Consider the following 14700-nt stretch of genomic DNA (forward strand, 5'->3'; position numbering starts at 1 on the left):
TTGAAAAAACACAGTTGTAGCTCTGCAGTCATGGTGGGACCCGCGCTTTGTGGAGAGCAGTATATTTTGGCAAGGAGAGAGTTTTCTGTTGGAGGCCTCCAAAAGATTGTCATTAGGCCCTGTGAAGAACGATGGAGACTGGGTTTTGGGGTCAGGGGGTGGGGTTGGGGTGTAGCATGCTCTGCCTTTGCTCAAGCCAGTGAGGGGAGCACCATTATGGACTTCCTGCCATGTTTGCCCATAGTGACTTCCCCTGGACAGCCTGCTGGGCATTGCTTGGTGCACAGGTAGCTGGGCTTCCAGAACTTAGGGAAGGTAAGGAAATTGTGAGGGGACCCTACTGCTAAGGGAGAGGAACTGAACAGTCCTTTGCATTGTTACGCCCTGATGGGGTCACTTGATAGGACAGGTGGGGGTGTGAGGGGGAAGTGGTCAGTTGGATGGATGGGGTCATATTCTTTAGCCCATTCCTCGAGAGGATAAGGATGAAGATGGTAACAGTAACTCAGTACCATTTATTAAGTGCCTGCCATGTGTCAGACACAGTGCTAGCTAGGTACCTTGACCTGCACTGTGTCTCATCTTTTCTTCCCCCCCGTTTTATTGAGATACAATAGACACAGAGCACTGTGTAAGTGTAAGGCATACAGCATGATGATTTGACTTATTTATATCATGAAATGATGATCACAGTAACTTTAATATCTGTTATCTCCTCTAGACACACACAAAATATTTTTCATTGTGATGAGAACTCCTAAGATCTATTCCCTGATCCACAGGCACATGCACGGAACAGCCTGGTGATTACAGCTGTCATGCTTGTGTTATGTGCCTAGTGCTTGTGTTACAACTAGAAGTTTGTACCTTGTGAACACTTTCCTCCACCCTCATCTCTAATCTTAATAATCCAGCTGGCCCCAGGTACCCATAGTCCCATTTTATGGAGGAGACCCTTGACCAAGACTCTTGGAGATGAAATGTTTCTTCCAAGACCTCATTGTTAGCTTGGGCCCAGGCATTTGGGTGAATTTATTTGTGTCAGTCACCAAGACTTTATCATTGGATTTTCCTTCTTTTTCCTGAGCAGGAGAATCTTTTGTGGGATATGTGGTGGCTCCCTCGTTCTTTCCTAGATCTGTCATTTGACTATTAAACGTGCAAGGAACACGCTGCTGGTCAGTTGCACTTCTCCATTGTCACTTCTCCAGACATCCACATCTATCTTCCTAAAGCTATTTAAAGAAAAGTCATGGGCGATAAAACCTCTCCAATAATTACCCCTTTGTCATTCTTCTAGAATGGCCTCCAGTGGTTATGTAGCTTATTAGTGAAAACTCAACTCTTCTCCTGCCCAGTAGACTGGAGGGAGATGCTGAGAGTCCTGGTTAGTGACCCAGGCTGAGTCACACGGCAGGAGTCTGGGCAGGTAGGGCTGGCCGCCCTGGTATTTGCCCATTTTCTGGCAGTTTGCCCTGGCACTGCTAACTGTTTGCCTTTTTGGTTGTCACTTTGATAGTATGTCAAGCTTTTCTTCAGCATGTCTGATTTTCGACTGGGTCAAGACCCACCTGCGCAGACTGGTGTACCCGAGGCTCCTACCACCTGCAGTCAGGGAAATGACAAATTCCAAGGCCTACCTACCTGGCCCTTAGGATGTCAGAAACTAGGAAAGAAAAAAAAAAGTGGGAAAGGGGGAAAAAAAATCTAAGAATGAAAGGCCAGAAGGAATAATACCTATACCTTCTGTGGCTATGAGGGGCAGCCCAAAGGGAGGAAGAGGCTGAGGAGTAGAGGATCTTGAAAGCAAACAAAGTTCATTTTGGGTGGTTAAAAAAAGGTAATTTCTGAGACGCCTGGGTGGCTCTGTGGTTGAGCGTCTGCGTTGGCTCAGGGCATGATCCCAGGGTCCTGGGATGGAGTCCCACATCGGGCTCCCCACAGGGAGCCTGCTTCTCCCTCTGCCTATGTCTCTGCCCCTCTTTCTGTGTCTCTCATGAATAAATAAATAATAAAAAATATCTTAAAATATATTTAAAAAGAACTTCTGAGTGGAGCTTGCTGGACATGGAGGTGAATTGGGGCTGGTTTTAGTCTGCTGGACTTTGCAGTGAACTTGTACAGTGACTGCAGAAGGCCCAGGGGTCGTGGCATTGAGAAGAGGGCCTCAGTGTACGACAGAAGGTTCTGAGAACTTGGCCGGAGGAGACCGTGCAGCTTTCCCTCTCAGCCTCGCAGCCCTGGTGGGGTGACACCTCTCAGAGCCTGGCAGAGACAACAGGAGCATAATTGCCGTGGCTTCTTTGACTGTCCCCCCAGATATATTTTTTGAATCCCTACTGTGTGCTGGGTTCTGTGGGGAGAGCACGGCAAGCCAGAAGTAGTCTCAAGTGCTGTTGAGTGGGTGGACACAGACCTTTGTCACGTAACTACAAAAATGGGGCTCCAGTTCCAATCTGGGATGCAGGTGCCCTGAAGAGCAGCGTGGGGAGTCTCACAGGGAGGCAGGAACCCTAAGGAGGCCTGAGTGCTGCTGCGATGGGGGCCAGGGGCTCGTGTGAGGCTAGAGAAGGAGGCCGCGCTAGGCTGGGAGGCCTGTGGGCCATGTTGAGGATTTTTCTGGGTCCTCCGACTATGCAGCTTCCTGAGGCTACTCTTCCTGGGGAGGTGGGCACCACCTTGATTGATCAGCATCCCCCCTGAACCCCACTTCAGCCCTAGTCAGTATCAGCCAGATGCTTCCTGCACAGCTCGAGAACTGTCCGGGGCTTGGCCCCTCTGCTGTCCGCTGAGGCTGTCCGCCAGCCTTCACGTGTTGCTGAGAGGTGCTCACCCTTAAAGGTAGGGCCTGTGAACAGGTGGTCAGGGCTAGCTCTCAGCCTCTTCCTCGTGTGTCTTTTCTGGAGCTGTGGTTTCTTACCAGGCTAACGTGGAAGCAGGGAGATGGTGGAGGGTAGGGGAGCCCAGTGGACCTGGCCTGGGTAGTGAACACTGATTGTGGGGCCTCCCCTGATGACCCCCGGGTGTGTCCTCCACAGCAAGCCAAGATGCTTGGGGTCCCAGCACAGATGAGATGCTCTGGTGGGTTTTGCCAGGGGCTCTGCCTGGAGAAGCGGGATCTCTTCCAGGTTTGTTTTGGAGAAGGTTTTATTTCTATGCAAATATACAGCTTAGGGCCTAGGAGTAAGGTTAATAACCCTGGTGACACCTGTCTTAATTTGGAATTTCCTGAATGAATGTGGTTTCAGTCCTGGGGCACAGGGCACAGGATCGCCCTAGGGGAACATTTCCTTTTCTCTGTCAATCACTGGAGGAAAGTATCCCAGGGCCGTGGACCTGTAGTTCTTGGTCCTGTGGGCCGAAGCCCCCTGGGGATGGGCCCCGCCCGCCGCGGAGGCTCCCTGCCCCCTCTGACTTGAGCAAACCTCCAAGAGGTCATTCGGACCCAGCTGCCTGCTAAAGAGCCCTCGGGCTATGAATCTGTGCCTTCAGCCTGAGCAGGATTTCTGCCCCGGCTGGGCCCGAACTTGCTGAGGCCTGCGTTGCCAGATCAAACCCATTCAAATGAGGAGGGCCATCTGTTTCCCCGTATGCAGCTGCTGTCTCTTCATTTGTAAATGGCCGGGATGCTGCTGGTTGGGGGGGACCGACCAGTCCTGGGACACAGCTGCAGACTCTGAACAAGTGTTGGAGCTGGGGTCCTGCTGAGAGGGAAGGGTCCAGCCCTTTAAGTAAACTTGCTGACCGGTACCAGCAAAGGCAAAGGCTCCCCCACCCCGCTCCCCCCAGCTGAGCAGGAGGCGGCCAGGCCCTCATGGAGTAACTCTTATTCCACCCTCTTTGCCTTTTCTTTTGTCCCTGGGGAACTATACTCACATATCCCAGAGTACTCCCGGAGAGAAGGCCTGGGCGAAAATGTCACATAGGATTTGGCCTCTATCTGACTTTCCAGGGACTCGCAGGGCAAATGTACCCATTTTAATGTGTACCGTGGGCTCTTGATGCCCATGTCCGCACGTGACCTGGTCCCAGAGAAGCTTCTAGGAGCCAGGGGTAACTCACGGGAGTGTGGAAAGGTGACTTGCCACCCCCGAACTCTTGCTTCTGGAATGTGATCAGCATGCTGGCTTTGGGGCATGCTCTCTGGAAAGCCGGCCAATTACCCCACTTGCTGTAACCTGGCTCCTCAGGCTCGGGAGCTGTGCAGGGCTCGGCTTGGGCCCCTTGCCCGAGGGGTTTGCTGTTCAGGGTGGGTGACACCTGGCATGCTGTGGGCTTGTGATGAGGCATCTTGGGAAGGGAGCCCTGCTGGGGCTTCTGTGCCCTGCATGTAAATATCAAATATCCCCGATTTGTTGGATGGATGAACAGTAGATGCTATTTTAATAAGCAGCGGGCCTCTTCCCTCAGTAAAGCCATCAAACAGGTGTCATTGGTGTTGCTCTTTTGCAAGGTGCTTCGGGGTTTAGTTCCATTAGAGAACATTCTAGAAATCCCCACTTAGGTAACCTATATAGATACCAGGTGACAGATTTGCGCATTTGAAAGAAAACCTGTCTTTAGGTCTGAGGACTGCAAATCAGGGTTCCCATGTGGCTGGGGAGGAAACCAGATCTGCTGCTCAGTTAGGATCAAGCTGCAACCCACCTGGAGGCACCCAGGCTGGCCCTGGCCAGAGCCCGGGGAAGAGGTGCTTTTGCTCACATGTCCCATGTCCCCCAAGCCCCAACCCGGCTTTAGGATTTACAAAGGCTTTCCTAGGCGGCCTCTTGGTTTGTCCTCCATGATGACCTTGACCAGCAACAGGCTAGCCCGGAGGTGTTTTCCTGTAAACTAGGACTCAGGCTCCACAATGGGAAGTCCATGTGGCTTCATCACTGCAAAACCGGAGTTCAGACTTGTCCTTGGACACTGGCACCGAACTTCTCCCAGGGTGGGCTTTGGACCAGCCGCATGTATGACCACTATCTGGGAGCTTGTGGGAAATTCAGTAGACCCCACTCCACGTCTACTGATGCAGAAATTGTGGAAATGGGGGCCAAGGAGCTGTGTTTTAATACTCCATCCAAGTGGTCTTTATGCAAAATAAAGTCTGAGAAGCACAGCCCTGATCCCCTCCTGCAAGAAGCTCAGTTGGAGAGGGTGGGTGGGGAGGCAGGCTGTATTTGGCTGGGTAGGTACAGATGTATAAACAAAGGCTGTAGTGTCTTGGAGATGAGAGCGGTGTTAGTGGGGATCAGGAATTTTCACAGAGGAGATGATATTCGAGCTGGGCTTTGAAGGCTAAATAGGAGCTTGCCAGGCAGAGTAGTGGAGGTAGGGTGTACAGGTCGAGGAGAGAGTGCCCATTAGAACAGACAAGTCTAGGATGTGAGGGAGAAGGTGGAGAAGGATCTGGGGCCTGGGCCAAGGCCTTATTGTGGATGATGTTCTTTGGGTTTCACTCTGTCAGAGTGGAGAGTGGTCTCTGCCTCCTCCCCCTCCTCCCCCTCTTCCTCCCCCTTTCCTCTGTCAGATTTGCTTTCAGAAGCTTACTCTGGACCATGGCGGGGAGTTGTAGAGGTCTTGGCCTTGCTCTCTTTTCAGAGCTGTTTCAAAAAAAATTTTTTTTTTTTAAGATTTTATTTATCCATGAGAGACACAGAGAGAGGCAGAGACACAGGCAGAGGGAGAATCAGGCTCCCTGCAGGGAGCCTGATGTGGGACTCAATCCCAGGACCCCAGGATCACTCCCTGAGCCGAAGGCAGAAGCTCAACCCTTGAGGCACCCAGGCGTCCCAGAGCTGTTTCAGAATTATTATTATTATTATTATTATTATTATTATTATTTAAAGATTTTATTTATTCATGAGAGACACAGAGAAGGGCAGAGACACAGGCAGAGGGAGAAGCAGACTCCCTGCAGGGATCCCGATGTGGGACTCGATCCCAGGATGGCAGGATCACGCCCTGGGCCAAAGGCAGGTGCTCAACCACCGAGCCATCCAGGCGTCCTTGTTTCAGAATTAACAGGAGAGCAGATGTGGGGCCTAATAGATGGAAGGCAGGACGGAGAAGTAGGGCTTGAGGGCCTACTTGGAGCTTGAGTCCACATTATGTGGTGATTCTATTCAGCAAGAGGCTGCAGGAGGGGAGCAAGTGGCAGGGCCCTTCCTTGATTTGGGTAGCACCTCTGTAGACATGCAGGTGATGTGCTCCCTCAGGCAGGTGGGAGTGGGAACCTGTGAGCAGGGTCCTGAGTGTCATTGACCTGGAGTGGGTGGGAAAAGCCGCAGAGATGGAGGGGAATGGAGTGTAGGGAAGGGACCACAGGAGCCAGGAGTGGGATTGTGCACATATTCGTAGATATAAGGGGTGTGGAAGGAGGAGGTCCCAGGAAGGCAAGAACTCCACCCCAGGGCTCTGTTCTTAGGAGCACTGACACATGCACATAAGCAGAAAACTGAAGGACACTATAGATGCTTAACACTAAACTAGGGTGTCAAGCGCACTAGAAATATAATAGAAGGTTCCCCTCTGTTTTCTTCCATCCCCATCCTTGCATGTTGAGAGCACCTGGTTAGGTGGCTTTTCTGTCTTTCATGCTGCGTCAGGAGCGGTGATTTCGGCTGGGAGGTCTTCCTGCTGGCGGATACACTCACGTTCTTGCTGCGTGCCGGTGCCGAGCTGGATGCTTTTTGCCTGCTCTCTCTTTTATTATGTTCTTGGTTTGCAGGTGAAGAAACAGGAAGTGATGACAAAAGCAGAGAGGCTCCTCTCAGGTCACACAGTTTGTAAGTGGCAAATGGGGACTTAGGTCTGTGCTCACTGTGTCCTTTTAACATCTCCAGCATGTCCTTGTGTGAAGAGTCACCAGGGAGGGGACAGAGATGGGCCCGGAGCCTAAATGCCAGGGCTCCAGGAAGCGCTCAGGGACCAGCTATGGGAATTGAGTATCCAGTTAGGAAGGTGGCTTAACCCCTTTATATGAGGAACAGGGCTGTGCTGTTGTCAGGGCTCGGGGGTGCTGAAAACACTGTGGAGGCAGAGAGGTTTTCAGAGCCGGAGATGATGTGCTCATTTTAGAGGCGATACCTCTGCAAGGCCACTCCTGATTTTTTTTTTTTTTAAGATTTCCTTTATTTATTCATGAGAGATAGAGAGGCAGAGGGAGAAACCGGATCCCTGTGGGGACCCCGATGAGGGACTCAATCCCAGGACCCCGGGATCACACCCTGAGCCAAAGGCAGACGCTCCACCACTGAGCCACCCGTGAGGTGCCCAAGGCCACTTGTAATCTTAAAGATTGTGTTGATAAATGATAAAGGTCAGGCAAATCCCATTCATTCCTTTACTCATTACCTTCTCCTGAAGCCCTTTTCCCCCCATTGCCCCCTGTTTCCCTTCCTGATCCAGGGAGTACAAACCGCCCCCCCTCCCCCAAGAAATGTCCTAGGATTCTGGGTCAGTCGGTAGGGCCACCAGCATCATCATGCCCAAGGAAGCCCTGAAGATCTTGAGAAACGCCTGGCAAGTGTGCTTCCGGAAGGCAGGAGGCTCGGGCCCGATGACCAGGCGGTCGAGCACGTAGACTCCTCGTTGTACATCCGACTGGGGGGTGCGGGCTCCTGTGACATAACTTGTAGTGCCAGTTTCTGCTTCAGATAATCTAATGGCATGTTTGGGAAGTGCTTTTTGACCAGAGGGCTCAGTTTTGAGGCTCTTGCTCAAGCAGAGCTGCTGGGACCTTGATGCAGATGACCTCAATCGTACCTGCATCCTAGTGGTCTGGTGGAAACTGCTCTCCCGAACAGAAGACTTTGCTGTATGTGTTGTGACTGGGGAGAAAACCTTCCTTTGGGTGTCCCCCAAATATGAAGGAAGGTGACTTCCTCTGTCTCCCCTTTGGAGAACGTGACAATTAGCAGCCTAAAACATCGGGATCAAAAGGAGAGGAGCTGCAGACAACAAAACGGGGAGTGTGACCATTTCCGCTTTGGGTCCAAATCTTGGGTGATGGTGATGACTCCGGAGATGAGTGCATTCCTAGGCACTTCGCTGTTTCTACATTTTGATTTTTCTCATGGGCACCAAACAGCATTTCTTTTCAAGCTTGGAAAGCTGTTCGCCGGGTATCTCCAAGATACAGCTAAATTATATGAGGGGTGTGCCTAAATATATAATTTTTAATGGTTACCATATTGGAACCATATGCCATCATCCCATCTGATCATGAGGAATGTGAGCCAGTCCAGAATTTCTGGAACAGGCGAGCTACTGTGGCAGAGGTAGCTATTAGTGGTTGTTACGGCCCCCGTGGAACCGACAAGGAGAGTTTTAAGTGCTGACGTGTGTCTCTAAGACACCCCGACAATTGGTCGGAGGGAGGAATCTGCAGCCTTCCAGACTGTTTACGTATCTGCGTTCCGTTGCCGTGACTTCCTCGTACCCCCCGTTTTTATGTTGGCAGTATTTCCCGAGGTAGGGAACTTTCATCTTTATATTGTGCAGCCTACTCGGCTCTCCCTCCTGCCTCTTAAAGAACAAGTAGTACCCATGCCTTATAAGGTCTCCGCTGGATGCCCCGAGTTTTGTCTTCTGCTGTTCTTGCGGACGGGAAGCTCTGAGGATGTCCGCGCCTTGGCTGTGTGTGCAGGGGTCTGCACAGGCCCCCGGGCTGGGGCCCGCAGGGGCGGCCGTTCCCGACGTCACTGGCCGCGGGGGGGACCCCGGTACCTTTATGTCGTCCCGTGGGTGCGTCTCGGCGCCAGGCAGACTGGTCTGTGCCATCGCCCTCCGGGGCTCGCGGAAAAGCTGTGCCGTGGTGCCCAGCGTCCTGACTGCCCAGACTCCCCGATTCCAGCTTGTAAAAATACTTGAGGAGTCCTGTCTCACACGAGGGGCTTGTGTTCCATTCCCGTGGACAGAAAGTTGGGTTCGGGCCAGTTACAGCTCCTTCCCCGGACCACAGCGTGGCCCTCCAGGCCATCCGAGACCCCGAGGGCGAGCCCGGGCGAACCGGAACGGACGGGCTCAGCCGCCACTTAACTTCCACGTGTCTCGTGCCCTGTGACGTTGCGGTGACATTTGCAGCTTCGGTCTGTGTGCGGTGTCCTGTCCGTGATTCTCCCTCCTCCTGCGCGGGCGGAGGGCTGTCTGGGAGAGGCCACCAGGAAGCCCGGGCTCTTTTACTGCTCTTGCCCCCAGGGCTGCTGTGACCTTCCCCGGGAGAGCCTGGAGCTGAGCCCAGCGGGGTGGGTTTGTCCCTGCAGCCCGCCCCCTGCCCCCCGCCCCCCCCAGGCCTCTGCTTGGGCCACACCCCCGGGGGTGGGGTGGGATCTGATTCTGCAGTTTGTTCTCTCTCTCTCTCTCTGTCCCTTTTTAACCCTTTCTGGGGGATGTGTTTGGGGCTCAGCCACCCGGGACTATCGGAAATGCGGGGGGCTGCGATCCAGGGGTTGCCCCTGCGCATCCTCAGAGCCGGGTTCCTGTCTCTTAGCCACGATTATCCTTTTTTTTTTTTTTTTAAGATTTTATTTATTTATTCATAAGAGACACACAGAGAGAGAGAGAGAGGCAGAGACACAGGCAGAGGGAGAAGCAGCTCCACGCAGGGAGCCCGATGCGGGACTCGACCCCGGGACCCCCCCCCGGGACCACACCCTGGGCCGACGCAGGCGCTCCACCGCTGAGCCCCCCGGGGACCCCCATTTGACTGCAGCCGCGATGATCTTGACATCGGGGAAGCCACCGTCCCGCGGACACCCCACGAAAGGCTTAACTGGCGCCGTGTGACGTCGTGGTCCTCCCGCTGGCAGAAGCCGCCTTGTTGGCCCGTCGGAGTTGACGTCCGCGTCCACCCTGCGCGCCCCGGGCGGCCGAGCGGGCCCCCATCTGTTCCCTGTTGGCCTCCGGGCGCCATTTCAAAAACCACACGGGCAAGTTTATAGGCAAACGTTATAAAAAGTGACAGTCTGAAGTGCTGCTACGGCTGGCTTGGCAACAGCGCGTTACCTGAAATAGCTCACTGTTCCAAACTCCCTCCCCGTCAGCGGTCCCCAGACGGGCCTGCTGGTGACCCTGCGAGGGGTCCAGGGACGGGCACTGGAGCACCGGGGAGTCGTGAAAGTCCCGGCCTACCTGACTTTCACGGGATGTGTCGTCCCCCCCCTCCCCTTAGGCTCTAAGCACATTCAGCCGGGATTTGCTTCCCTGGGCTTACTTACCCAGGGGTTGACACCTGTGGCCTGTGGCTAGTGACGTCAGCTGATGCTGCTGCCGAAGCCCGCGGCCCCTGCCCTGACCTGCTGAGCGCTGGCCCCTGCCTCAGTTTCCTTCTCTGCCCAGAGGAGGCCCCTCAGCTCCCCAGGAGTGAGGGCACGAGGCCTTCCTGAGGGTGGGGATGGCACAGACTGCACGCGGGGGACACCGCTCGTTTGGTGGCAAGCTGCAGGAAATGAGCAAGCTGCTCATTTCTTACCATCCCAGTGGTCATTTTATGGAGAAGAAGCCTTGTGACCACCTGCTGCTGACACTTCTCAGGGTTTGAAACTTGAGGGGAGCAAGTTGACATCGGTGCACCCACAGTGTGCATGGGGTGCGTAGAAACCAGCACGGTGAGCCATCCCAGGGCCTCATCTCATCCTCTTGCCCTTTTAGGTGACAGTGACAAACAGTGTGCGGCGCTAGAGTGTGGGTCTGTGCTCGCTTTCTCACGTCCTTGTGAACTTGAACTTCTATCCTGAAAGTTAGGTGGGAACGTTCCCTGTCTGTGAAAGAGTATTCGGTGTATGTGGAGCGGAATGGCTTCTGGAACCTTCCCCCTGTTGTGTTTTGGCAAGATCAGATGAGGGACAGCATTGGGCTGTGCGCTCCAGGTGGCTCCCCCGCCCCCCCCCCCCCCCCCAAGAAAGGTTAAAAGTAAGCTGTAGCACCAGGAAAAAAAAAATTGAGGAAATGTTAATATGACTATAAAAGGTATTGTTTAAGTCTCCCGGGGAATACTTTGCCCTATGTCAACTGTCGTGTTTTACAGACCAGGCCAAGCAGCTTGTTGGGAGTCAAGGGGAGGCACCGGATCGTGTCCGTGGAAGCTGATCGACCTCAGTGGGAGGCTACCAGGGCATCACAGATGCATCATCGAGGGTGTCAGAGGACTTGGCTCCCCACAGAGCCGTGTCAGGGAGATGCCCTGTGCAGGTGTGGGCAGAGCGGGCAGGGAGCATGTGTGCAGGGTGCGGGCAAGAAGGTCACCTGTAGGATTCAGGCACAGAAGAGAAGCCCAAGCCCCCAGTGGCCTCTTGGGGATGGGCAGGGACAGAGTGGCCTCCACAGTGCCAGCTATTGGGGTTCCAGGCAAAGCACCCATGACCTTGGCACCTTGTCCCAAGGTGTGTTTGATGCAGGAGCCCACAAGCCGGGCGGGGGTGCTCCTGGGTGGTGTGGCAGTGCCTGTGTGGCACCCCTTCCCTCCCCGTGCTCACCTCCTGCTCCCTCCCCCAACGGGGTCTTTCTTTTGGTATTGTTTCTACCCAGACTTCTTCCACCCTCCCCTTTTTATTCACCTGTTCTTTCTCCCTGAGCCTTGCCTGCAGTCCTCCTGGTGGACAGCCCCCCCCTTCCCCCCATGAACTTTCTGTGACCTGATCCTCAGGTGAGGGAGGAGCCTGTGCTTTCTGAATTTCCTGTGTGGTAGTTAGGGGTTCAGCATTGAAGTCAGGTGGCTTAATCTTACGGGTGAACATTGTTCTTGATGTATTGGGGGAGGGGTTATTTTACTATCCTTGAAGCTTTTCACCCACCTGGAAAACTGGGTGATGGTTTTGACCTGGTTTTACTAGAAATAAAAACCACTTTTAGGAGAAGTCCTCTTCCATTGAGATGGGAGCCTGTCAGTAAAACTGTCCTGCGTTCTGTGGAGATCCACTCATCTAGATGGTCTCTGAGTAGCCTCTGGGAACACTGGTGCTCGAGTCACTGCGAGCGCCTTCAGCCTTGAAGGGTGACAGCAGTTGTGCCCGTCACGGGCCCCACCAGTTAGAGTTTGGACAGTGAGGTTCCTGTTTGTTGTCTCGTTGGGTCCTCGCAGGTGACACTGTGTTCTGTGGGCCTTCCTGCTTTTCAATGGCTGAGGGACCCAGGGTGGGGAGAGGAAGCAGGAACAGAGTGGAATGGGGCCTCAGGGCTCCATCCCCTTCGCATGCAGGGTGGCACCCGTGTGCCCAACAGCTCCTGTGGCCCTTGCGGCCTCACTGTGTCCTGTTCCTCCTACAACTGGCACCTCTGGTTTCAACGACACTTAAGTGATTTACCTATTTCCGATGACACAAAGGATTCTCAGTGAAGATGCATTCCTTTAGAGACGGAGAAATCATAACTCTACCTTTGCCAGGGGAGAGATTTTTCTGCATCATACGTGCAGGTATCTTGCTTATTATTATTATTTTTTAAGCTGTGTCAGCGCATTCCACTGCCTGCATGAGATGAGGGCCAGGGCAGAGGCAGGCTGGCCGCATGGGTCCCAGTCTTTCCTGAAGAGGGGATGGGGGAGCACTGAGGTTTGGGTCCAGCTTCTCTTGCTCAGTCATCTCCTGATGACCAGTTCTGGCTCACAGGAAAGCAGATTTTGTAATATTCTCAGTGACTTGCTGATGATAAATATTGGTCATAATCATAAACATTGATTATTTTATGACCCAGGCTAATCCGCTGTCAGTTTGTTCTAACGCTGTGGGTGCTGCTTGTTAAGTATTTTTGGGTTATAGGGGACCCAGATGACACCCGATCCTTGCTCTGACCAGCTCCGAAGGGGCGTCGGGCCAGATGGCCTTTGGGACACCATCAGTTCTGTGACTCCAGGGGCCAAGCTGAATTGCTTTTTCCTCCTCCTCTTCCTCCCCCCCCCTTTCCCACATTTTTCCTCCTTTTCCTTTCCTGCTCAGGCCTCAGAGCTCAAGAACTTTCTATCAGTCCCCCCATTTAGCTGCAGGAGGCCTTCCGCAGCCTCAGGAAGAGTGGCCCAAGGACCGTCCAGCAGAGTTCCCAGCAACGTCACTTTGCCCGTCACTCCCTAGAGCATCCTCCTCTGAGCATCCCCTTAAGCAGGGGTTGGCCGTCTTTCTGTAAAGGGCAAGGCTTTACAGGACATAGGGTATCTGTCACCGTAACGCATCAGCTGCCCAGGAGATGCTTCTGGAATGAACATGGCTGAGTGCCAGCGAAACGGTTCACGAAGTCGGGCGATGGCTGGGTTTGGCCTGGGGGCCGTAGGCAGCTCCTGCTTTAGAACGAGCGCTCCCCGACCGAGTGTGCTTGTGCCGCTGTCTTGCTGTGTTTGGCTTCCTGACACTTAGGACCACCTCCTGTACTTCAGATTTTTTTTTTTGGTGATTTTTAAAAAAAATTTATTGTCTGTCGTCCCCGCTGTAAGTAAAGTTCCGCCAGCGTTGCCAGGATTTCATCGTCCCTGTTGCATCCTGAGCCTCCAGAGTGAAGCGTGGCCCATAGTCGGGGTTCAGTAGGTGTTGAACGAGAAAAACAAACTTACTTGGAAAATGTAACCTGCCTGTGAGCTGGGGTTTTCTGCCTTTGTTTCCAGGTGTGTTGATTGTTGTTAAATTTGACTTCCATTTTCTTTCTTTCTTTCTTTTTTATTTTTTAAAGATTTTTATTTTTTCATGAGAGACACACAGATTAAGGCAGAGACACAGGCAGAGGGAAAAGCAGGCACCCTGTTGGTCCTGGGTCTCGATCCTAGGACCTCAGGATCATGCTCTGAGCTGAAGGCAGACGCTCAACCACTGAGCCACCCAGGTGCCCCTGACTTCTGTTTTCTTATTTTTTTGCTGGGATTATCTTTTTATGTCTCTGTCCTATTCAATGTCTGGGCCCATCTTGGCGTGTATGTGCTTTTGGAGACACCCCTTTGTGGGGCCCTCGCCCTCCCATGTTGGCTAGTGATGGTGGTGTGGAGGAGGATTTCTAGAACCAGATGCACACGGTCCTCACTGTTACTTCAACAGTGGGCCTAAGGCACAAAGGGACTTTATTCCATCGTTACATGGGAGATGTGTCCAGACGATACACGAAAGGACAAAACAGTTGCCTTGTGAGATTTGGAGGCAGCAAATGGAAGAGCTTCCCAGAGCGGGGAAGCTTGATGTTTCCTGGGCCTGGGACTCTGGGTACCATTCATAGTTCCCATTGTGAAGGATGAAAACCCATTCATGGGTCCTCGTGGGTCCCAGCCAGTGCCTCTAGCAACTCTCCATATAGTAGGCCTGTGGCTTTCTCTCACCTCTGCTTGCACACACTGCCTGGGTGCCCTCTTGTCCTGGGGATGCAGTCATGTTCAGCACGGACCCCTTCCATGTGTATGCTTTGGGGTGGGGAGGGACGCTCAAGGACACCTGAACTCTCCGTCTAGATCTTGCCATCTCCCTGGGAGTCAGGACATGGCTGTGTGATATGTGGTGCTTCCCCAGAAGCGGGCGAAGCTGGCAGGTGAATGAAGAGGGGAGATCCACTTCACCCCAGGCCGGGGGATGGATGGCAAACTCACATCCAGCAGGATGATACGAGCCTGGAAGGATGAGTTGGGTAAATGGGGAGATGAGGGAGGAAGGAGTACCACTAAAAGGACAAGAGAGGCAGAGGCCTGAGGAGGCTGGAACCGAGGATGCGTGGTGGGGGCCTGGTGGGCAGGAAGGGACCCAGCTATGA

General features: G+C 53.3%; 1 protein-coding gene across 22 annotated transcripts in view; it reads left to right on the forward strand.

Moving 5' to 3' along the window:
• Nucleotides 1-14700, forward strand: part of FGFR2 (fibroblast growth factor receptor 2) — a 105367-nt gene that overhangs the window by 12063 nt on the left and 78604 nt on the right. The gene's annotated exons all lie outside the window — the stretch shown is intronic.

Source organism: Canis aureus, chromosome 29 (assembly GCF_053574225.1).
Source record: "Canis aureus isolate CA01 chromosome 29, VMU_Caureus_v.1.0, whole genome shotgun sequence".
Classification (NCBI taxonomy): domain Eukaryota; kingdom Metazoa; phylum Chordata; class Mammalia; order Carnivora; family Canidae; genus Canis; species Canis aureus.